The sequence below is a fragment of the Cryptotermes secundus genome, unplaced genomic scaffold (genome assembly GCF_002891405.2).
Source record: "Cryptotermes secundus unplaced genomic scaffold, Csec_1.0 scaffold213, whole genome shotgun sequence".
Lineage (NCBI taxonomy): Eukaryota > Metazoa > Arthropoda > Insecta > Blattodea > Kalotermitidae > Cryptotermes > Cryptotermes secundus.
In genome coordinates this window covers 351,592-377,777 of record NW_019731264.1, presented here as the reverse complement: position 1 = coordinate 377,777, position 26,186 = coordinate 351,592, and the positions used below count along the sequence as shown (strand labels likewise).

The following is a 26,186-nucleotide window of genomic DNA, read 5'->3' as shown; positions in this document are numbered from 1 at the left end:
CATCACTTGGACACCGGAGCTCCACAAGGCATTCAAAGAGTGCAAGGCAAGTTTGTCACGCGCCACTCTACTGGCTCACCTGGATTAATCGCGCCACTTGCACTCGTCACAGATACCTCCACGTCCGCCATGGGTGCCGTGCTACAACGCATCAGGAAGACATGGCAGCACCTCGCCTTCTTCTCAAAAAAACTCAACTCAGACCAAGAGAAGTACAGCGCCTACGACCGCGAGCTACTGGCTATCTAGGAGGCAGTAAACCATTTCTGCCATATGCTGGAAGCGCGTCACTTCACCATCCTTAAGCCGGTGTCACACTGGGCTAGTTTACTAGCTGCTAATATTGGCGGCTAGTACTTGTGGCTAGCGCTAGCGGCCAGTTAATCTGTCACACAAGGCTAGTACTGGTGGGCTAGTAGGCCAGTTGTTGAACAAACTCACTTTACACAACATGTCTTCCATGGGTATTAGGCGTGAGGCACTGAGAAACTTGTTGCATATGGGTGTCAGACAGTTATGTGAGGAAATGGTGGAACAACTAAGGAGAAGGAAAAACAGAAATGGGTCTTAGACTGGATTAGGAGGAGGGATCGGTTGGGAGCCTCTGCACGTCTGATGAGAGCTGGCAGAGGAGGATCCCAAAGGATACAGGAATATTACGAGGATGACAGAGGTGAAATTTGAAGAATTACTTGAGATGGTGTCACCTCTAATAAGAAAGAAAGATACCGTGATGAGAGAAGCTCTAAGTGCTAAAACCAAATTTGAAATTGCTCTCAGATACCTTTCTGCTGGAGAATCCCTGAAATCTCTACAGTATTTATTCCGAGAGCCGCAAAACACCATTTCCACCTTCTTGCCTGGAGTTCTAGGTGCCATCTTTGAAGTTCTTCAACCATACATCGAGGTAAATTATTATTATTACTATTATTATCACCACCATCATCATCATCATTACTATACTTGGCGTTTTGGTGTTACACATTATATACTCAAGGGAATCAGTTGAGTTTTCACCCCCCCCCCAAAAAAAACTGTTGCCATTTGGGTTCAAGGGAAGGAGTAAATTGTAGTAGCGACACAGGATTTAAAAATAATAATCATGAAGAATATAATAAAATCATACTTTTCATTGTTCCTTATAAAGGTTTATTATTAATCATACTGTAGTAGCCTTATTAAACATTACAATTACAGGTACAATATAATGAATGGTCTGTGAAAAGATAATGCAGTGAAAAAAGGTAAATAACAAGGAGCAGCGTTCTCTACTGCAATCCATTTCCAGCACTATTGAAGTCACAAATGTTGTACAGGGCACGCTGTAAGACATCAAGACCCAGTTGGTTTGACGAGTCGTAAGAACTGGCAGCTTCAACAGAGGTGGATGGTGGAGAAGTCAGCGAGAGTGGCGTTTGTGGAGATCCCATCGAGCACGTCAAGTGAGGACATGCCTGTGAATCATGGCAATTGAGTCATTCGATTGTTATTAAATTTTGTATTTTGCCCTGGAGTAGAATGAAGCTCCTGGTAGGCAACGTATGCAGTTGATTTGCTATATATTTAGCAAGTGTCATGCTCGTCCTCAGGTTCAGCTGCCACTCTGGCTATATCTTGTAGCTTATTTATAGAGGATTCAAAGGCTGTCAGTTTCTTGATCTTGTTGCCCTTTTTTAAGTCCTGTGACGGAATGATCTGAGGGAGGAGACCTGTCAGCTAACCTTTTGTTTGTCCCGGCAAGGGGATGTGAATAATTCAGCTGCTTGTCTTGGCTTGGAGTACTGTGAGACTGATCCAAACAAGTATTGTCAATGGTTTCCTGCTTGTCGTTTACTTCACCTTGTGTTTCCACGTTTGACATCTCTGCTGTTGATATGTCCTGAAAAGGAATGAAATAATGAGAAAATATGTGGCAAAAAAATCTCATTAATTTCATTGCTTTCAGGTACCTACATCTACTGATGAGTGGAAAGCTATTCAAAAGGCTCTTGAATGTAGGTGGAATTTCCCGAACTGTTGTGGCAACATGGATGGAAAACACATCCAGATCGTGCGCCCTAAGAATTCTGCATCATTATTCTTCAATTACAAAGGGACTTACTGTATTATTTTGTTTGCCATGGTAGACGCAGATTACTGCTTTCAATATATTGATGTTTGCTGTGATGGAAGATCTAGTGATAGTATGGTATCCCGTAATTCAAGTTTGAACGCAGCAATGGAACAAAACTTTCTCAACTGGCCTACAGGAGAGCTATTTGTGGGAGATGATGCATTTCCTATTCAACCCTACTTATTGAAACCGTACTCACACAGATGGTTGTCCGACAGAGAAAGGATTTTTAACTACAGGTTATCAAGAGCACGCCGTGTTGCAGAAAATGCTTTCGGGATATTAGCTGCAAGATTTCGCATATTCTGTAGACCAATTAATCTTTCGGTTGAAACAATAGATCTCGTTGTAAAAGCTGCATGTGCTCTACACAACTGGCTTAGAGTAACTTCTTCCCCAAGGATCTCTGGACATGGAAGATCCAACTTCTGGTGAACCTGTTCTCGGTGCGTGGCGACAAGAACCTACTGCAATGCTTCCAGTAGATCGTTTGTATTCATCCAATAATTACAAGAGGGACGGAGAAGAGGTCCGTAAACGATATGCAAGAGCATTTATGACAGACTTAGCCGTACCGTGGCAATATGCAGCACTGAGGAAGTCCTAGAGCGCAGGATCTCTGGCAGTTTTTGTTCTTTTTTAGTGAAACATACGGGGAATTGTTTCTGTGTTACTGTTGGAACTCCTATTGCAAACAAGCTATTCTTACAATCTCAAAATCAAGCACAATTATTATAGGTAGCCTATGTAATGAGTAAGTAACAAATGTTGAACTGGAAGCAAGAAGTATTTTAACTAATTAAATATTTTAAACTTATTTTAACTAATTAAATATTCTATAAAGGGTTAATCTGAACTTACCAAGTTTGATGTTGATTCCCTTCCTGAAACACCGTTTCGCCAGAATGAATCAGCTACAGTAAACCATACGAGCTTTGGTTTGTAGACGTCATCGAGTCCTGCTCCGCTTTTCCTGGAATGTTTCACCTTATTAAGCTCTAGCCGGTAAAAATCACGAAGAACTTAAATTTTCTTCTTTAGCTTCCAGTCCCCTCAATTTCATACCCGCCATGAGTTCAATGAAGGTGGCGTCCTTTGCATTCCTCTTCATATACAAATCACATGACGGATTCCACAAACACTCGTACTTTCTGAACATGTTTAAAAATTCTATTATTTCTTTTCCATTCCACTTCAATGTACCATCACCCATTTTGCTTGCGGAAAGAATACAACTACTACGCCAACTGATCTGCACATGTTTCTCAACTCACCGCTAGTATGCCATGTGGAGCTGTCACACGGGTGAGTAGAGCGCTAGTAGCGAGTGGCTAATGAGTCATGTGATCCCATCTCTGAAGCTAGAGGCTAGTAAAGTTGGACATGTTCAACTTCACTAGCTGCGAGTAAAATGCTCGCCAGCAAGCAGCGAGTGCTTGCTGCTAATCGTTAGGTGCTAGTAAACTAGCCCAGTGTGACACCAGCTTTACAGACTACAAACCTATCACTTATGCCTTCCAGCAGAAGCGGGACAAATGTTCACCGAGGCAATTTAACCACTTGGATTTCATAGCACAATTCACAATTGACATCAGCCACATCTCTGGACAGCACAAGATTGTCGCTGATGCCCTCTCTTGCGTCGAGTCCGTCACTGTGCCACCACCTTACAACGCACTTGCCGCATCACAGGACAGTGATGATGAACTCCGAGCACTCCTGGGGTCAACCACCGCCCTGCGGCTCGAGAACCTACCAATCCCCGGTATCGCAGTCTCCATTTACTGCGACATGTCTACCGGGTGATCTCAGCTGTACGTTCCGGCGCCTCTACGGCTCCATGTGTTCCAGTCTGCCCACGATCTGTCGCACCCAGGCACCAGAGCAATAGCTAAGCTGGTCGCACAGTGTTCCATGTGGCCAGGCATACAGAAGGATTGCTGCACCTGGTCATGTGTTTGCCAGTCCTGCCAGTGCTCCAAAGTCTCCCACCACACAGTGACTCCACTGGGCGACTTTACACCACTGGCAGCCCATTTTCTGCACGTTCATACTGACCTTGTGGGTCAGTGGGTTACACATACTGCCTCACTGCAGTCGACTGTTTCACCCACTGGCCAGAAGTCATCCCCATTCCGGACATCACAGCCGACACATGGCACGCGCCCTACTAACCGGCTGGATATCCTGCTTCGGTTGCCCGCAGACCATCACCACCAACCACGGATACCAGTTCGAAACATCAGTGCATCAGTAGTGGTCACTATTCTCCCATCTCAACACAAGGCCCATATAAAGACCTGAAGAGGAATCTTGTGTCATCCCTGATGGTTGGTGCATATTAATACCTCCCCTAGCTCATCCACTGTGTAACATACGTTACTGGCGTCCAAATCTGCTCCTGTTCCCTTTGAAGTCCCCTAACCTTCAATAGAGAAAAGGACGGACAGAGCAGGAGGCAGCAAACCACAACTACAATCAACGATGCAGAGAATGAGGGAGGTGACCTCATTAATGACAAAGCAGCAAAGGCGATGGCAATATTATAAAGGGGAAGGTAGTTCTTAATATGGTGAAATGTACAGCGTATCATTAATAAATTAAAAGATGAAAGTGTAAATGCAAGACTACACAGAATTACCATTATCTCTGATGGATATAATAAAGCATCAGACAATTATATCATTACAGTGCCAGTACCAAGAACAAGTCGAAGAAGTGTCAAACCAAAGTTAGGGATAATTTCAATGCAAATCAGCATCACATTAATCTCTATCACTATGATTATCAAAGAACCTAGGAAGGTGACACCATAGCTCAAGCGGTTAGTCACTGGCTTCCCACTGCAGCGGCCTGGGTTCGATCCCGGGTGTGGTCAAGTGGGATTTGTGGTGGACAAAGTGGCCCTGGGGAAGGTTTTCTTCAAGTACTTTGGTTCCCCTGCCATCTTCATTCCACCAATTGCTCCACAATAACCCTCGCCTATCATCTGCGGCTGGTACAATAGGCCAGAAATGGCCGCAGTACAAGGGTCTTAGTCCCACCCCACTAGCAATAACAAAAGGCCTAGGAGGAAGATGCGAGGAATGTAGTCAATTCAGACTAATATATGACAGAAGCAGTGCAGTCTAGGCATGTAGCATTCACACTGAAGCACCTAGTAGTGTTGGCCTGTCAAAGGGACACACAGGGTAACACAACAGGCAGAACAACCTGCCACTTCATAAATACATGTGCATAGAAGGGATCGCATAGTAACAACCAAAAACCACAATATGGAAGCACAGTAGTTTCTTCATTTATAATTTTAAAACACCTGATGATGACCTTATAGGTCAAAACATGTGGTGAATAACTTCTAATAAGTTAAAATCTATATGACATGTAAAAGTTTTGAAGTGAATAACATTTTGTTAAGCTTTATAGAACGTGCTGCATGTGAGACTGTCTGTACACATTGAGCCATGGATTGTAGAGGCTTCCCAAATCTCCTCCAACTCTAGAGAAGCTGTTAGGAGGGGTAGGGTGTTTCAACAAAGGTGACAAGGTGTAACCCCTTCGTTTACAATGTTGTCAAATCAAAATAAGCCCAAAATTGCAAAAACTGCAACATAAATTTTTGATTTTCCCTGAATATCAGCATTCAGGGAGGCGTTGGGTTTTCTTTGGACATGACCACATCTGCTTACACACTCATAAGCCACTACTGGTAAGTACTGCCCTAGCATTGCTTACAGCAACTGACAAACAGGTGAAAAACCAGTCAGGCAGTCAGTGCCATGACTGATAATCAAATTAGGCATCCCCTGAATACAAGAAAGAAGCATTAACAAACCCATATCACTTTGCTGAACACTTCATCTTATGTTAAAACATTTTTCAATCGGTGCTGCCAGTGTTCCAAAGTGCCACAAGGAAAAGAGCCACAGTTGTGCCACAAATGGAGAAAGCCAAACAATGGCTGGCTAGTGGTTATAGCTTCATGTAAAAACTGATCTGCGACTGCACTGCAAGGCTACCATGACCAATGCGCTAACAAAAGATAAAAAATATGGAGCCAGTTGCTAACGGAAAGCAGTGGTAACTACATGGTTAAGTTACTTACTACAGTGCAGATTATGTACACTTAAAAGGATGCCTAAATGTCTGCAATACAGTTGTCTTCTGCATGGATCTGCCAGTCTTGTGTCCAGTTGTGTTCAATTCATGTTCTGCATAGCCTGCAACATTTCAAACACATCCACTAATGTCACAATACTACAAACACTATAAATGTACAGTAGTACCTTCTGTGATACATAGCTGTGTAGTCTGTTTAAAGTAAATGCACGTTTCTGAGGATCACAGACCCTCCATCTTCAGGGTCAGAGAATAAGCTCTACTTTACACCTGCTTTCACATCAGTTTTTTTTTTTTTTTTTTTTGCCTGGCTTACTCTTCAACCCTGAAGATGAAGGCGACATATTCCTTCAAAACGTTGGTCGATTTTCAACAGACTACACGGAGTTATATCCCAGAAAACAGTACGCTACATAACCACCATGCTGAAACCTCTTTTTCCTACATACAAAAAATATAATCTCAATATAAGATATAAAAGTTTGTGACAATGGTAAATTGTTACAATTAATATGTTGTTGGACACTATCCATCATCTTGTCTGTTCTTAAAAACCCATCCTGTTTCTTTTAAAAACTAATCTCCAGGCATTAGCCTCGAGATAGGGGCTAGCTCTGTCTATTGGACCCAACTGAGTAGGTTTTACCTGAAGACAGACAGAATCCAGTCACCGAAACTTTTTTAAGAAGAGACAAGATGATGGATAAGATCCAACAACATATTAATTGTAATAATCTCAATATGTTCGTTTATTATTTATCCAACAATGTTGTCGGTGACTACCATCATATAGCATCAAATGATAAAATACAAAGAACAAGTTTAAGAACAAAGTGACTGTAACATTCAGCGAATCTCCTACTTGAAATCTTTACAATGCACCACCTTTCATGTTGCAACAACAAAATGCTGTTATATTCCATCTACTTTAAAAACCAGGGCACAGTGTACCTCCTGTAGGCAACTTTAAGAAAGTTCTTTGCAAGTATGCACATTTCCCAATGATGTATGAATATCAAAAGTATGGTGAAAATAAAATCAATGAATTTCTAATGACCTAACAGTCTAACAACAATGATGAACCTTCATTCCCCTGCTAGGTGGGATGCGATGTCAAAAGCCTGCCTGTTGGTTCCTTCCAGCAGATATTCACCTCAATACCATTATCCTATATCACTACATTTACCAAACAGGTTTCTTTTAATTTAAAGAACGATTCTTCATTTAATTTGGAATATTTTTCAACTGCCACATATCACAAAGCATCACTAAACCATACCACTGAAATTAAAAATGTAAAGATCACGCTCTTTGTGACCAAAAAGGCTAGTTCCTTACAAAAATATTGACCTAACTTTGCAAGAACTTTACTGTGTTGTATTTTATGTGACATAATAATCGTCTATGCAAATCAACAAAATCAATCAACTGCACCATTGTAACCCAAGGCCCATTTCCTGCATGGAAAAGCACAACTTCTTCCACTTAACCAATCAACTGAGTGAGTTAACTGGAACTTGTATATATACACTCTTCATGGTTACACTGCCTTCAACTGAAAATGGTTAACTGTTTCCCATGCAGTCTTTTGGAGCATTCAAACCTAAGATGCATAAGGCCATACTAAAGATGAAGGTCAGTAATACTAGGGGCATTCAAAAATGATTGATACTAAATGTTTTTCTCCACAGCAACCATTTATTGGAACAAAATACACACAGATTATATTAGAGGTATCCCCCGCCAATGTCTATGCACCTTTGCCATCGTTCTGGCAGTTTCGTATCTGCACAGCAAACCATTCTTTGGGGGTATCCCAGCACCACTGCTGGTCAACTGCCTGAAGCTCGTCGCTGGAGGTAAACGTCTTTCATTGCATCGACTAGAGTGTAGTCGCTAGGGGAAAGATCGGGTGAGTATGGCGGATGAGGCAGCACAGTGTACCCTAGAGCACCCATGGTGGCAATGGTCTGCCGACTGCCATGTGGCCACGTATTGACATGTTGGAGAAGAATGCCACACCCCCATTTTCCATGGCGGTGTTGCTAAATGCATCGGTAGAGTTGGCACAGTGAATTGCAGTACCGATCACTGTCAGTGGTCATATTGGGGGCAGCCAGTCCCACAGAAGGATCCCCTCCTGATCCCAGAACAGCACTGTTCCTCAGCTTCCTGGTTCTCACAACCTCATGCTTTAACTAAGGAAAAACTTGATGACATCTGCCATCAATTAAAAAATTCTCCTCGAAAATTTTTCCTGCAATTAGCACAACAAAGTGGTGTCTCTGTAGACAGTGTGCGGACAGCAATTAAACTGTTGCATATCTGTCCATATAAAATTACTGTTGTTCCTCAAATCAAACCTCTGGATTATGAAAAAAGAGTGAGATTCTGTAATTGGTTTATCAACCATGTGCAAGACGAAGTTCATGATCCTGACAATTTCACAGATGAGGCTAATTTTAATCTCTCAGGATATGTTAACTCACAAAACAACAGTAATGGAGTAGTGAAAATCCTCATGCACTAATTCAACTTCCCCTTCATGACCAAAAGATAGGCGTATGGTGTGCAATTAGCACAGACTAGTGAAATGCTACATTTGGAGCATAGCTCTGTATGGGGCTGAAACATGGACACTTAGGGCAGTAGATCAGAAACATCTGGAAAGTTTCGAAATGTGGTGTTGGAGAAGAATGGAGAAGATCAGTTGGACCGATTATGTGAGAAATGAAGAAGTGTTAATTAGAGTCAGTGAGCAGAGGAATATCCTACATGAAATAAGAAAACGGAAGGCTAATTGGATTGGTCATGTTTTACGCAGAAACTGCCTTCTAAAAGAAGCTATCGAAGGAAAGATAGATGGGCGGATAGAAGTGACAAGAAGACGAGGAAGAAGACGTAAGAAGATGCTGGATGACCTTGGGGACAGAAGAGGATACTGTCATTTGAAGGAGAAAGCTCTAGATCGCATTAAGTGGAGGAATTGTTTTGGAAGAGACTGTGGACCTGTCGTCTTGACAGATTACTGATGATGATGATGTATTATTGGACCTATACTTTATGATGAACTCTTGATGCTGAATGATAGAATGATATATTAATGAAAAACTCAATCCATTTTTCGTTCATTTGGCACCTGCAGAAGAAAGATTTGGTTATTTTATGCAAGATGGTGCTACTCCACACACAACTAAGGAAACTATCCGAGCATTATGCAGTGTTTTTTGGGGATTTAATGCGGAGGATAGAATTATTAGCAAGGGTTTGTTGGGCCCTAGAGCCCCAGATCTAAGCCCCTGTGATTTTTGTGGGGAAAACTAAAAAACTTTGGTGTATACCAACAATCCACATGACTTACATTTTCTAAAACAGAATATTCATGAAGCAATTTATGACATTCAGCAACATGAACTGCAAAAAGTTTTCCAAAACCTGTTCAAAAGAATTCAGACATGTCTCACTGCAGAGGGCAGACATTATGAACATCTTCTATAATGATGAGTAAAGTAAAAAAAGTAAAGGTATCCCTGTAGCAGGCCATGGAGGCCCATAGGGTTGTGAGATGTTGATGTTCCCACATTTTCTAGACAATCGGTTCATAGATGGTGGCAAGGTTGTCAGCCCTATGCGCTGGCCACCCTTTAAACCCCAAGAATATTCCTGGTACTCATTTCTGTTAGAGGTTGAGTCCACCCCAGGGCCATAGTGCGGCCAGAAGAATTAGGTAAATTGAAAAAATCCAGTGACCTCACTGGGACCTGAACCTGCGACCTTCTGGCTTGTAGCATAGTATAATTTTAATTACTATATTTGACTAAGAATTAAAGAAAGAAGTAAACAATGTGTGCTACTGGTTCCGAATGCCTGCGGGCATTTTTCTCGGCAGGTGACACACTGCTTTCACAGGAAGCTGCCAACAGTAGAATTTGTTTCCAATCAGCCTGCACTCTGAACATGGAGTAGAACCCAATGGCTTGCAGAATTCCACATTTTGAACAGGTGGAAATACTACCATTTTTAATGAACGCACATAGGGTCAGTGATGTTAAGCAGATAGAAATAAAGACAGCTGAGTAACTAGTACCTGATCCTAGTCCTTTTGACGTTGAAATTGCTATTGCAAAGATGAAAAGGTATAAATCACCCAGTAGTGATCAAATTCCAGCAGAACTTACTCAAGTAGGAGGTGAAATACTATGCTCTATCCATAAGCTCCTCAAATCTATTTGGAATAAGGAAAGATTGCCTGATCACTGGAAGGAGTCCATTACTGTACCAGTTCACAAGAAGACAACAGATATCATAAAGACAAACACAAAAACTTTAACTGATGCTAATAATGAGCTTGGTCTAGAAGTAAACACAGAGAAGACTAAGTATATGTTGCTGTCTTTCCACCAAAATGCAAGGCAAAATCATGACATAAAGATAGTTAACAGAACCTCTGCAAATGTGTCACAGTTCAAATATGTGGTAAGAGCAGTAACAAATCAAAACCTGATTCAGGACAAAATTAAGAGGAGACTGAATTCAGGTAATGCCTGCTACCATTCATTCCAGAACCTTCTGCCTTCTCGTCTGCTGTCTAAAAATATAAAAATCAGAATACACAAAAATATAATTTTTCCTGTGGTTCTGTATGGGTGTGAAACTTGGTCTGTGACATTGAGGGAGGAACAAAGACTGAGGGTGTTTGAGAACTGGGAGAATATTTGTACCCAAGGGAGATGAAGTGATGGGGAAATTACCTTTACTTTGAATTTGTTGGTGCTTAAAGCTGATTTTCGAAAATGCCACCGCCAGCCGCAACACGGGTTGCTTCTCGGTTGTGAACTGCACTGGACATACCAACCCACCACGCCTTAGGTACCTCTCCAGTGTCGAGATAACGAGAACGCTCTGTCTGTAGCTGGCTAAAAATAGCAACCTGCCAGATGACAGATTTGGTTCACAAGAGGGCGTGTATGGGAATGAAAAAACGGTCTAACTCTGTAACCGTCCAAAATCGGACACATGTTTATATGAACTTTTTTGATCACAAAGACCTAGGAAATCACCTCCTGCAGTTATGCCCTAAGGTCGTGAAACACCCTGTATGTGTATATATATATATATATATATATATAAGACCAAAATTGAGGTAGTTTGATGTCAGAGAAGACCTTTGGATATTGAAAGTTAAAGATTGGAGATCCACTGCAATGGACAGAGAAGCTTGGAGGCTGCTGGTGCAGGAGGCTAAGGCCCACAAAGGGCTGTAGAGCCAGATGGCGGCATGTATGTGTGTGTATATGTATATATATATATATATATATATTCATATATATATATATGTATATATATATATATATTCATATATATATATATATATATATATATATTCATTAAATAAAAAATATTTATGGGTTCCATAAAAATCAAATAAAACTGAATGATTTGAGGTTCTCACAACAATGGTTATGAAGACTTCTATTTTGTGGGATATAACACCCTGTACACAGCTGAAGTTAACTGTTACAGAAGAATATGTCACTTCCATCTTCAGGGTTGAAGAAACCCATGGAGGATGCAGAAAGCTTAGGTTTATACAGGAATCAGGAGGAAACTGCAAGACAACTCGCCAGGTCCCACTGGCTGTCTCGGACATCAAAGACAACCAGCATGAGACAAGGATAACTAATAATGGCCATGAGAGGTATATGTTACTTACTTAGGCAGAAGCCATCCTCCCTGTTCATACCAGTGGGCCGGAGCTCAATCTCAATCACCTCCTTGATGATGCAATCCATGTTATGTGGGCATGGAGGGGATCTTGGTGTTGCTTAGACATGGTGTCATAAGTTCATACTGTGCTCTGCCATGACTTGTCTGGATGCTGTAGCCAGACATGCCAATTGTGCTCTTGTTAGTTGAAGAGGCCATCTGTCCAATGCAGACCTGACCACATTCACAAAGGAAACTCTACACTTCCAATGTCCTCAATCTACAGTTGTCCTTTGCTGGCCAAAGCCAGAGATTTACAATAATTCATATTAATACAGTGGAACCTCACTTAACAAGCATAATTCGTTCCAGAATCTTACTCGTAATGCGAAACACTTGTTAAGTGAAACAATTTTTCCCATACAAATTAATGTAAAATACGATAATGCGTTCCATGGCGAAAAAAATACTCAAAACATTTTATGTATAACGTTTATTCAAAGAAAATTGTTAAGGAGCATGAATCATCTTCATCTTTTCTTCTATGAGGAATGAACCAATGTGGAACGCAAATTCGATTTGCAGAAAAAAAATCGAAATAATTAGTTTATTATTTATGATATATCTAATTCTTCTTTTACCAGAAAGCTGTCTAGAGACATTTGTTTTTGCCGATGTTTCAAAATTTGGTGAAAATGTGACACAACATTATCATTAAATAAATTTGTAGCGCGCATAGCCACTGCCTTATTAGGGTGATGCTTCTCAATGTATGATGCAACAGTTTCCCATGCATTCAGCATTTCTCTTATTGCACCAGAAGATTGTTGCTTTGCTGTTACCTCCTCCTCCCCCTCCTCTGACAAACTCTTGAAGTCGCCGATGAAGTTCTCGGCTGCCTTCGTGTCAGAGCTTGCTGCTTCACTGTACCCTACAACCCTGTGGATGCCGGTTCTTCTCTTAAACTTCTCGAACCACCCACGGCTTCCCTTAAATGCTCCTTCTTTGGCCATTGATGATCCTGGTGTCTTCTTAACGAGGTCGGCGAACATCACTTTCGCCTTCTCACAAATGATGTTCTCATTAATAGTGTCACCTTGCAACTGCTTTTCGTTTATCCATATAAGGAGCAACCTTTCAACATCGTCGAGAACACGTAACCGTTGCGCAGATATTCTTGTCACTCCCTTTGAAGCATCTATCTCCTTAATCTTGTCCTTGTTCTTGAGGATAGTGCAAATCGTTGATGTAGACCGATTGTATGTGCGTGCTAGATCAGCCACGCTTACACCTCGTTCTCGCTTTTCAATGATTTTACGTTTCAATTCTAAGGTTATTTTTATTCTCTTGTGGCTGTCTTGTTGTGGCTTTTTCTTTGGGGACATTTTTACAAGGGTTATTAAACTTTGCACAAAAAATATCACAAATAATATGTCTGAACACAAGTTTGGAAAAATGTGTGATCACAAGCGACACTAAGATGCTACTGGAAACGAGTGCTAAACACAGACTGATATAGCAAGCGCACAATCTGGGACCTCCCTTCTCATCACTCGTTATGCAAAACGTCACTGGTTAAGTGAGTCCTTTTTTTTTACAATTTGTTTTGCTCGTTATGCGAATTACGAATTACATGTTATGAGAGGTGCTTGTTAAGTGAGGTTCCACTGTATTATGAAGATGTATAAAACTCATACTCAAAATTTATTCACTGAAGAACTCAAAGCCTGCATTGGTATTACCTGATAATGTTGAACAAACTGAGTATCAAAATCACATATCATCTGCATTTCAGTCCTCAGTGATGACAATGGAGCTGTTACTCGACTTGGAATAATGAAATGCTGATTATTGGTCACTTTCTCATTGCAGCCTGTTGCTGGCCCTATATGACCACTGTGAAATGCCACTATGAATTACTTCACTAGCTGTTGGGGAACTTGGTTCTTCATTCTGAGTTGCACTTTGGCTAGTTCTTTTTTAAGTGTTTTGTGTCAAACCACATTCACTTCCCTTATAACTTGCCACCTTCATTAAAAAAAAGGAGCTGACCACTAAATATGTATTTTTATCTAGATTTTGCAGCAGCACCAGACTTTGTCTCCTCACTGATCCTGCTGCTCCACTGCTTCCAACTGTCCTTTACACTGCTCAGTTTTTGACTATGAACTTGCCTGTGAAAAATAAATAGCAATCAATTTATAATTTCTGTTAATTTATCTCCTACTGCAGATATTCAGCGAGCGGTGCATATTTATAGGTCTACATTACATCTACAGACTGGGCACGCAGACAATATACGAGATGACAAGATGTGTCTGCGCTAACATTTTCATACTATTTCACCAAAAATGTGTACCTAAACCTACTGAAAAAACATTGGAAGTAGAAGCAGATTTTGGCAGGAAACTCAATTTCATGCCATGTTTTGGAGCTACTGATGACAAGTATATAAGGATAATAAAACCATAAACAGAGGCTCAATGCATTTTAACTACAAAGACTGAAACTCCATTGAACTACTGCAGAAGCAGATTCCAATTAAGGATGTAATCGACAATGGAGATTAAGATCCAACCATTTTCAACAACTCTTCATTTTGGAAATCATTACATGAGAATTCATTACAACTGCCATGTCCAAAGCCACTGGAAAAATTTGAGAGCCCAAGTGTACCTGGATGATTTTGGTAGGTGAAGCATTTCCATTAAGCGATAACTTACTCCACCCTTTCGGTGGGTATAATCTCCCCATAAAAAAGAAGGCATTTAATTATCATGAACACAGAGCAAGAAGGTATGTCAAATTTGCTTTCAACATTTTAAGCAAGAAATGGTGAATTTCCCACTCAAAGGTTTTTCCATATTGTGTTGTGGATACTTCTGTTATTGCAACTATGTCCAATTATGACACCAGTGAATATCTCAACTTACAGCCATTTGTAACTGTAGCCCATGGCACGATCACAATAATGGCCACAGTATAAACCAGAAAGTGTGTAAAAAGCTTCACTAGTTGAGACTGGACCTGAATTGTCATACTTCTGTCTATGTCAGTTCTCACTATTGATCCATTTTTAGTTTAACCTTCTGCTGAGGTTCCCACTCAGTAGTGTACTGATGTTTACTATCAAAACAGCAGAACCTAATTTCCTATTTTAGTATTTATGTTTCTTAAATACAGAATGGGTCAATGAGTAGACCCTCTTCCCTGAAATAGTACTGCTTTAGTCTTTCTAGTATTTATTCTAAGATTATTTGTTAGGAACAAGTTTTCTAATTGTTTCATGATTTTTACTGATTTCTCTTTTAACAATGAGATATTTGTGTCATCCATGAATCACACCATCTTAGCTTCTTGAATTGCTTGGGGCAGATCAGTTAAATCTAAAAATATGTCCACAACTAACAGCTTATTATCTAATGCTTTCTGGATATCCTCTATGAAGGTTTGTGTTGCTGTATTGGTAGATTTCTTCTCTCTGATGCCATTTTGAGCCTCGTTTAAGGGCAGTTCTCTTTTATGTATTAATATTTCAAGAATTTTGGAAAAACTGGCAAAATGGAAATTAGTCTATAATAGGATACTTCCTGTTTCCCACTATTTTTGTAAAAAGGCTGAACTTTCGCATCCTTTGTCAAATTTGAAAAGGTTCCAGAACATAATGAATTGATAAATACAAAGGTGGTTTATTGTTATACCGAATATTTTCTTTTACTAACCTTTCAGGTATTTCATCCCTGCCAGCTGAAAATTTACCTTTTAGTTTAGTGGGTACATTTAATACCTCATCTTCAGTAACTGAAGCAAGAAACATGGAATTATAGATTAATACTTTATTACTGAGTGTCATAACCAAATTTATAATCCTCATCCTTATCCACATTTTCTATGAAAAAAGCATTAAACTGATATGTAATGTGGATCTGTTAACTATCATTGAGCATAATTTTAGAGAAATGTTCTAACTTGTTTTTTCAAAATTCCCTGATTCCTTTATTATTATTTGCATTAATGCCTTGGTATGGCTCGCTGAACTTGAAATAATTCTGTCATTTTCTCTATTCCATGCTTCCAATATCATTTTCTTGTAAGTAATTTGATATTTCTTTATATAGTTCAATGTTTCACTGGACATAGACAACTTTTTCTTTAACAAACCTAACAACCACAGCCTCTGTCCCAATACTTTTATCCTTTTCATTAAGCATCCTGATTTGATACCTTTGATTTCAGAGAATTTTTAAGGGAAAGATACTTTCAAAATACTGGCAATAACTGGTTAAAAAGGAACTGTATGTAAGTAAACATCATCCCATATTTCATTTTTTAGCTGACTTAAATATTTTTATATTTCATACCTCTTTTTACAGTTTCCCCTGGCATTTAACAGCTATGTTCATAACCTGGACAAAATGATCCAAATATCCTAGTTCAGCTATCTTTTGATAAATGTACACAGAGCAGACCTCATCTACCAATTCTAGTGAAGAGGAAAAAATAGAATTTAATTGAATTTCAAAAATCCTTCGCTGGCCTAAGCCAAGTATGTCAGGTAACATTGTTCCTGTACTTAATTAAGCACAGCGCCATGCAGGCATATGGGACAGAGGTGATACAGCTCCACCAATCCTGACCTCAGCACTAAGATTGAAACACTCCAGCCACTACACCCACCCCACAGTACCCAGTGTACCAGGGATTGGGTGGTCTCCAGAGCCAGCTTGGATGAGGTACAGATGAGAAAAATCTCTTGCTCCTGGGAATGAACCCTGGCCACCCAAGCTCTCTAATCCATCCTTATACATACTTGAATCCAGAACATATCATACTACAAATACATATACTTCTTGAAACACACATTTACATACATCTCTTTCAATACTGAATTACACCAAAATAATTATAAAACAGAGCCATTATCATCGTTATTCATATGTATTTACAACAGAAACTTTTTGGTTATGGTAAATTCTTGTAGGCTGGTCACGGTAGCCGAGTGGTCTAAGGCGTGCACTGTCTTTGCTTGCTCGGAAGCCAGGATCATGGGTTCGAATCCCACTCAGGGCATGGATGTTTGTGTGCATTTTTCTGTGTTTGTGTACGGGTAGAGGCCTTGCAACGAGCTGATCACCCGCCCAAGGAGTCCTACCGAATGTCTAAGATCTAGAAAAACCGAAACAGAGAAGTTCATGGAGGTAGGCCTAGGCCCACTGGGGCTGTAGTGCCAAGGAAAAAAAAAATCTTGTAGAGAGTAGAAGGGGTGAGACAAGACATACTTTTTCAGTGTTGGCTTAAACAGCTTTATAATATGATTACAACATACTGACTGCAGGATGAAGATTATCAAACAATTACTCCATTAACAGGCCGCGCCTTAGCTCAAGCAGTTAGTCACTTGAGAAAGTGGTAGATAAGACATATTAGGGACAGTGCGTTGAAAACGGATCCTCTGCACCGAAGCCAACATGCTTACCAAATAGGTAAATCTACTGAAACGCCATTGCATAATGTAGTAACACACATAGAGAATGCTACTGAACACAAAGATACTGCCCTTGGAGCATTCCTTGACGTAGAGGGAGCCTTTGACAGAACCTCCTTTGATACAATAAGAGGTTGCTGAGGGGTATGGCATTGAGCCCACAATATGCAGATGGATCTGTGCCATGCTGGAAAGCAGGAATATAAGTGCTACACTGACTGTAAAGACCCTGAGAGCATCTGTGGCGAGAGGGTGTCCGCAGGGAGGCGTTCTTTCCCCTCTCCTGTGGAGCCTGGTAGTGGATGATCTTTGGGAGCTCAAAAGTACAGGCCAATTCACAGTAGGACATGCTGATGTATAGCAATCATAATTAATGGGAAATTCCCACACACTGTATCAGAGGTCTTACAAACAGCCCTGTATACAGTTCAACAGTGGTGCGAAAGGACACACTTGTCTATCAATCCAAACAAGATTGTTTGTACCCTTTACTAGGAAGATGGATATAAAGGGGCTCAAAGAACCAATCCTCTTCAGGAAAGTGATCTGGCTATCCAGTGAAGTCAAGTACCTTGGATTAACATTAGACAAGGTACTTACATGGAAACAACAGCTGGAAAAAGCTATTAACAAGACCTATAAAGCCTTCTGGACATGCAGAGGCATGTTTGGGAAGACTTGCGGACTGACACCAAAGGTGGTATACTGGATATACATTGCAGTGGTAAGACCCATAATCACCTATGCCTCCACCATATGGTGGCCTAGAGTTAAACTCAAGAGAAGTCAGGCAGAACTTAGCAAACTGCAAAGGACAGCCTGCTTGGGAATTACAGGAGCAATGAGAATAGCTCCAACAGCTGCAACGGAAATCCTACTAGACTCCCTACACTGCATTTGTAGATGGAAGCAGAGGCCAAGTTAGGAAATTACAGATTACGCTGCAATGATCAATGGAGACCTAAATCCAAAGGTTTTGGACATGCATACATGACTCGGGACATGAAAAAAGAACCCACCCTACAGATGGGATCTGATAAAATGCTACCGAAACATGTTTATGATAGAGCCTTCACAATCAGCTTTCCTGATAGAAGTGAATGGAAAGAGGGGTTTCAACCCGAGAGAAAGGGGGGACTAATCTGGTATACAGATGGTTCCAAGACAAATAAAGGCACTGGAGAGGGGGTGCATTGTGATGGAACGATGCTGAAGCATACCTTCAGCCTCGGTCAGTACACAACAGTATTCCAGGCAGATGTGTATGCCATTAAGGCATGCGCAGTTGAGAATTTAGATATGAACTATAGAAATAGGAATATCTATATTCTATCAGACAGTCAAGCTGCAATTAAAGCACTTGGTACACACCAAATCACTTCAAAATTGGTTTGGGACCGCCACCAATCACTCATACAACTGGCCAGACACAACAAAGTACAACTGATATGAGTGCCAGGTCATGAGGGTACTGTAGGGAATGAAACCGCAGACAACTGGCAAGAACAGGATCTGAACACCTGTTCATAGGACTTGAACCAACTTGCGGCATCTCTGTAGGAGAGTACTGCAGGGAATGAAACTGCAGATCAGCTGGCAAGAACAGGATCTGAACAACAGTTCACAGGACCTGAACCAGCTTGCAGCATCTCAATTGGAGTTCCCAAGAAAGCGACCAGGGACTGGACTAACAGAAATCACAAAAAAAAAAAAAACACTGGGATTCCATAACTGGACTCAAGACAGACAAAAGGATTTATATCAGGACCCTCTGCCAAAAGAACAAGGGACCTGTTAAAATTAAACAGAGATCAACTCAGATGGGCGGTAGGATTACTTACTGGACACTGCCAACTGAAAGGGCACCTTTCCAAACTAGGACTGACAGAGGACCCAATTTGTGAGAGGTGCCTACAAGAAGATGAATCAGCCACACACACCTTATGTAATTATGAGGCTATAGCTTATTTAAGATATCACCACCTGGGTCAATTCTTCACGGAACCAAGTGACTTTTATGATGCCCCCATAAAGAAAGTTCTACATTTCATTCAAAGTGTAGGATTAATAAAGGGTTTTGAAGGTTGCAGTGCTAGGGCCAGTTTTATGGCTCACCCCTCATACTCATAGTCGCTGGCTTCCCACCATGGAGGCCTAGCTTCAATCTCAGGTCTGGTCAAGTGGGATTTGTGGTGGACAGTGGCGCTGTGGTGGGTTTTCTCCAAGTACTTCAGTTTCCCCTGCCAATCTTCATTCCACCAAATTCTCCATCATCATAATCACCCGGAGCAGTGGTTCGAAAGGAATAAGTTAATTATTAATATAGAGAAAACGGTAGCAATATCCTTCCATCACACTCAGAATATGTACCTAGAATACCCGTCAATAAAATTTTATGGCAAAGAAATCAATAATGTGGAATACACAAATTTTTGGGAATATGGCTAGACAAGAATTTAAAGTGGTCTACACATACTCAAAAGCTAGCAAACAAGTTATGTAAAATATGTTTTGCCCTATGAATAGTCAGCAGAGTGCTAGGGATTGAGACTGTTCGCACTCTATACCATGCATACTTTCAATCCTTGTTATCATATGGATATTTTGGGGTCATTCATCAAACGCAGAGTCGATTTTTAAGTTACAAAAGAGAGCCATAATGCAGGTAACCAAAACTACTAGCTGCAAACAGTATTTCAAATCACTACACGTATTACCTCTACCATGCCTCTATATATATGAAACACTAGTTTACATGAAATCCAACTCGAATACCTTCATAACCAATGCAAATGTACACTCATATAATACAAGAAGGAAAGAGGACTTATACATTGTTCCATGCAATACAAGCTTGTGTAAAAACAATTTCAATAATCTTGGTCTTCGTCTTCTAAACCACCTACCGCAATACATTAAAGAGATACCAGCATTATGTAAATTTAAAATTACTTTGAAAACATTTCTATTAAAACATTGCTTTTATAGCATAGATGAGTTCCTCTCCTATGTGCACAAGACTTAGTTCACATTAGGATCATATAATAATTTAAAAGTAAGAACAATTGAGCTTAGCTTAACACACACTAGGAGTGTATACTGCGTTACTCTCTTCTTGCAGGAAACAAGACGCCATGTGCTGGAGAAAACACAGCAGGGACTATGGGATATGGAGCCGAGGCGGTGGGAGTGGTGCTGCTAGAAACCAGTGTATCTGGGAGGTCTTGTGACCGGCCAATTCGATCAAGGTTTTCCGTGGTTTTCCTTGGTCCCAGAGCAAATGCTGAGTTGGTACCCAAATTCCACGTTGCACTGCATGCTTCACATGCAGCCCCCCCCCAATAGTAACATCATGAAACTTTATACTATAACTACACAAGACCGACATGTCTTATATCATGTATAATGATCCATGGACACGAAATAAATGAATGAATGAATGAATGAATGAATAGGCCAATCAGTGGCTACCGCGCCAAGTGGACCCAGCTGGACTCCACCTCCCACAAAGTGAATTAAAAAAAATTACTCCTTTACTGTCTCTCGTGGTTGGCACAGAATATTTAAACTGAAGAATGAAATGCTAGCAGCTTGGAGAAAACTGTATAATGAGGAGCTTCACAGCTTGTACTCTTTGCCAAACATAATCAAGCCAAGGAGGATGAGATGGATAGGGCATACAGCATGCATTGGGTTGTTGGAATGCCTATAGATCATGGTGGGAAAGCCAAAAGGAAACCCCCACTTAGAAGACCTAGACATAAATGAGAGGATAATACTAAACAAGACCTTAGAAAAAACAGAGAAAACTTATATATCTGTTGCTTTCTCATCACCAGAATGCGGGACAAAATCATAACACGAAGATAGCTAAAGGATCCTTTCAAAATGGGGCCAAGTTTGGATATTGGGCAATAACATTATAAATCATAATCGTATTCATGAGTAAATTAAGAGCGGATGAAACCCACTAATTGCTTGCTATCACTGAGCTCAGATTCTAGTGTTGCCCAACAGCATAAAACAGAAAACCATAATTTCGCCAGTTATTCTGTTTGGGTGTCAAACTTGATCTCTAACATTGAAGGAGCTTAAAAGATTGGGGGTGTTTTGCGTACTGGCTGCTGAGACGAATATTTAGTTCGAACATGAAAGAACTGACAGGTTAGAGAAAACTGCATAACACGTGGCTTCGTAACTAGCACTCTTTGCCATATATAACTGAAATGCTCAAGTAAAGAATGAGACAGGCGGAGCATGCAGCAAACACGGCGTCGTACAGGAAAGCACACGGGGTTTCGGTGGAAACCCAGAATAAGAGACAACTGAGACGACCTGGATGTTGGTGAGATTATAATACTGAGACGTATCTTCGAAAAATTGGATGCAGTGGTATGGGATGGATTAATCTGGATCAGGATAGGGACCAGTGGCGGGCACGATAATGAACCTTCGGGTTCGGTAAAATGTTGATAGACTCTAGAGTAATTAGGAAACTGGTGGATTTTCAAAAAGGTCTCTACCCCATTGCGTTAGTCACAGAACATGCGCAGTTATTCCTAGTAACTTGTATGGCGAATATACTTGCCCCAAACTCTTCATGTTATCTTTTGAAGTAAACACCTTTCTCAAATTTCGTAAGTAACTCCAGCTTCGTCTTCATACTCATCACAAAATGTTTCTGCTCCGCACACTGCTCTTCTAGGGTACAACTTCACTAACTAGTCAAACCAACGGCGATTTCACCGCGTGCAATCTCGATTCCGGAAGTTCCGGAACATTCCGGAATGTTCTGGAATGGAAAGAGCGGGAGCTGCGCATAGAACGCGGTGTTGCTCAACTGCGCAGTGCCCACTTCCCCTTCTACAAAGATGGCAAATGAAGCAATTCTCAGAATTTGACATGCATACTGTTTGATTGCGTTTTATAGTGTCAGAAAATGACAATGCCTTTAAGTTACAAAGTGCCTCGTTTTGTACTTTGTGTGTTATTTTTTCTTTCCTGTACTGGTGCTCACTAATTGGCCCTTTGGCTGTTGAGTTAGCACTCAAATAAACAAGAATTAAATTGAATTGTATTATTGTTAGTATTATTTTGACATTATATCAACATCATTGTAATCTAAAAGTTTGTGACGATGGTACATTAGTGAAAAAAAAGGGGGAACGCTAAACCTGTAAAACACATTTTCTAGACCGTTCTAGAAAATCGGTGCACAGATGGTAATAAGGTTGTCAGACTTGCGCTCTAGTCGGGCTTTACCCCCTCAGGAAGATTCCTGGTACTCATTTCTGTTACAAATGTTATGTGTCTGCACATTATTCATCGTCCTGGATTTATCTAAAAACACAGTCCTGTTTATATTTCAAAATAACTTTTTGGAAACTGGATTCGGTCTCCTTGGAGAGAGGGACTAGCTCTATCGAGTGGGCCCAACTGAGTAGCTTTTACCAGAAGGCGGATAATGTACAGAAACATAACATTTGTATCATCATCATCGTTTTCATCTCAGTTATTCATAAAACTTGATTACTTTTCAAATATTAAAGTGATCGCATATTGTAGAAAGGAAAAGGTAAGGCAAAGTTGGCCCTGTGCGTAACTGATTAAGCACTACTCCATGAAGGGGTATGTGGAAGTAGCTGTATAGATCCACACTTTGCTTGACCTCGACACTAGCTGGAGTTGAGTGGTCAGCTTCATGCCCTGGCCACTTTACCTGTACCCATTGGATAGGAGGCTGGATGGACGCCAGAACTGGTCTGGACAACATAGAAAATTCTTGACCCTAATGAGACTCAAAATCTGAACCCTCGGTCATCCAGCTGGTAGCCAGTCACTATACCGACTACTCTATTCCAACACCCAATCACGGACTGGTCTAATACTAAACCGTTTATAGCAGAAAACAGGGATTAAAAAACAACAGATCTGTTATATGATGGAGAAACCTTGTGTGTATGTTACAGTCACCCAGTATTATTGTTCAGGGTGATACTTAAGTCAGAGAGACAAAACTATCTGTGCAGCACATTTAAAAATATTTGTTTTAATTGACAAGAAGGGAGTTTTGGAACAAAAATTAATTGCTAAACAATGGATAAACGACATGGCCAGTGAATATTGTAACAGAAACTCACAAAATATTATTATAAATTGTAAGGTTGATCACTGAAAACTTCAAAATTGTCTTATCTCAAGATAAAACTTTATGTAATTAAGTCAGTCTATTCTCTGTTGATGAAATGTATTTAGACTGTGGTCTTCTGGGTTATGACACAATGCAATATTGCAGACTGATACCAACTTCAATCCATTTGATGGCGTCATTATATTCTTCTGAAATATTATTGACCAACAGTGCGTGAAGATCAGCTAATAAAGTAGCCTTCTTGAGAAGTTACCAATTGTGTAGCTACTCAAGAACTTCCCAACATTTTATGGAACCTGAAGGTTCATTACTGTGTTCACAAGAGCCCTCCACTGGTCCATATCCTCAGCCAGATTGATCCAAGACCATCTTAGATGTTGAGGTTCCCACATTTTTAGACAATCGGCTCATAGATAGTGGCAAGGTTGTCAGCCCTACACGCTGGCCGCCCTTTACCCCCAAGAATATTCCTGGTACTCATTTCTGTTAGAGGCTGAGTCGACCCCAGGGCCATAGTGCAGCTGGAAGGATTAGGTCAATTAAAAAAAATCAAATGACCTCATCGGGACTTGAACCTGCAACCTTCCAGCTTGTAGCATAGTGCCTCAAGCAACTATGCTCCCGCGCGCCTCGTAACAGTCTGTATCTAAAAATTTAAAACTTGCTGTTTAACATCCAAAGGACCTGAAAACATTTTCACCATTTCACATTTAAGTCACATGTTTTGAGGTTTTAAAAACATGTGTGAAATCCTCCATACTTGCTCCACTAGGCATAAATTTTGTGCACCCAAAATTGTACCATACCTTCTCCAATTCACAGCATGGAAAAGGGATTACAACACCCTCTTCATTGACAACGTAAATGAGCCTGAATCAGTACAGAGCTGAGCCAAACAGAACCAGTGAGTTCTGTCCTGGTTTCATACATTTACACAAATAGAGACTGATCAGCAGGAACTTCGCTGTTTATGAATCATCAGGTCCTTCTAGCCAAATCTAAGATGATTTACGCAATATGCATTTTGAATAATATAGATACAAATTTTCCAGATGCAAATATGGGGGAGAAAAAACCTAAAATATGGCTTAGATAACTTAGATAAGATAACTCAAGCAAATTCCATGGAAGATATGCATTAATCATAGGATACTGGAACCAATTAATGCTTTTAATTATTTTGTATGGGAAGGAGACGGAGAAGGAATTGAATGTAAAAACTGTAAATGCTCTGAAGGTGTTAGGAATTATGAAACAACTTGAAACCATTACAGTTTCTGCACACCCTGAATGCAAGCATAAGACACTCCTTAAACAGTGGATATCTTCTGGTAGTGAATCATGAACAATAAGATCTGACGAGAGAATATATATGTTAGTACAAATGCATTTGATGAGGGCAACAGGATACGCCCTTTCAGACTGTAAAATAAATTAAGAAATTATGACAGAACCATGAATTTCACAAACAATATAATTTTATAACAGAAACAATTCAGAAGAAACTGACGTTATTAATTTTTTTTTAATAACAGCCATAAGAGAAGCCCATAGGACACATACTGGAAAACATTCTGACTGAGCTATGCTCACTTCTTTTCATATCTTTTCCACTTTACTGGTCATCTTACCACCTGACAATATATAGTCATAACACAGATAAATAACCTACAAATGAGGAGTTGGCTGATGTCTTCTGATCATATAATGGCTGCACATACACATTAAACATCTCTATCTCAAAGTTCAGTAAACTCTTCATTCCGAGAGTGTACTTGCAGAATCTGCTAATTCAGACTTTCTTTCCTCCTAGATATGAGAACAGCACGGGCAGTACCTTCATGGATCGCCAACTAAAAACAGCTTGGAAAGTAAAACTGCAAGTGCAACCAGTGCAGTTTCAGAAAAATAATAATGGCTGGTTAGGGTTTGCTTGCTATGACAAAAGTTCCCACTTCCAAGCCTTAGTTTTAAGCAAACTTTTGCATGCATTACGTCTCATTAAGAAATCGACAGTGACAATAATTTCTCTCATTATAATGACATGTCCCTTATAAGCTGTATTCATATGTCCATTACTTACCACCATGGCGCTGCACAGTGACCATTTTATACATTAAATACTTGTACTGAAAATAAAGTTATGATTGCGTAATATGCAGATCAATATAGAGAGGCAAAAGGATGTAATTTTCACAATATGGTCATGAGGTCAATAAAGCACTGACTTTTATAAAGAACCATATTAACTGAGGAAGCTGTGTATTCTTTCTAGTACAATGTTTCAAAATACATTTACCAACATTTCAAATGAGAAGCATACAGGAATGCTAACTGGTGTAACCACAACACAATGGAAATGATAAATACAAAAATGGAAAATAACACATTGGAGCACTGTGATATACAAATAGTAAGTAACCTCCATAAAAATATAGATAACGAATGCTGATGATCCATAATAATTAATATCAATAAATAAATAAAAACAATAGTCCTATAACTCATTCAGACAAGTGGAAAAAAAAAAAAGCGCTTTCATTAGCATTCTCAGTGTCTGCTGCAAGAAGTATCAAAGACAATTGTAAACATATCACAAGAATAAACATAAA

At 40.1% G+C, this 26,186-nt stretch overlaps 1 protein-coding gene and 1 long non-coding RNA gene across 3 annotated transcripts in view; one reads left to right on the top strand and one right to left on the bottom strand.

The window, feature by feature from the left end:
- Positions 1 to 15,740, bottom strand: part of LOC111866750 (cyclin-dependent kinase 20) — a 113,626-nt gene extending 97,886 nt beyond the window's left edge. The window contains exons 1-4 of one of the 2 annotated variants that reach the window (XM_033752388.1): positions 15,661 to 15,740; positions 13,681 to 14,112; positions 11,946 to 12,172; positions 6,219 to 6,333 (exon numbers count right to left, since the gene is read on the bottom strand). The gene's annotated coding sequence lies outside the window, so the exon portion shown is untranslated. The remainder of the gene's footprint in view (positions 1 to 6,218; positions 6,334 to 11,945; positions 12,173 to 13,680; positions 14,113 to 15,660) is intronic. The other variant, XM_033752389.1, reaches the window with a different exon arrangement.
- Positions 15,741 to 22,295: 6,555 nt separating this feature from the next.
- LOC111866728 lies at positions 22,296 to 26,159 on the top strand. Its single transcript, XR_002843198.2, has 2 exons — positions 22,296 to 22,505; positions 25,388 to 26,159. It is a non-coding gene; the product is annotated as an uncharacterized LOC111866728 (long non-coding RNA).
- Positions 26,160 to 26,186: the final 27 nt, after the last annotated feature.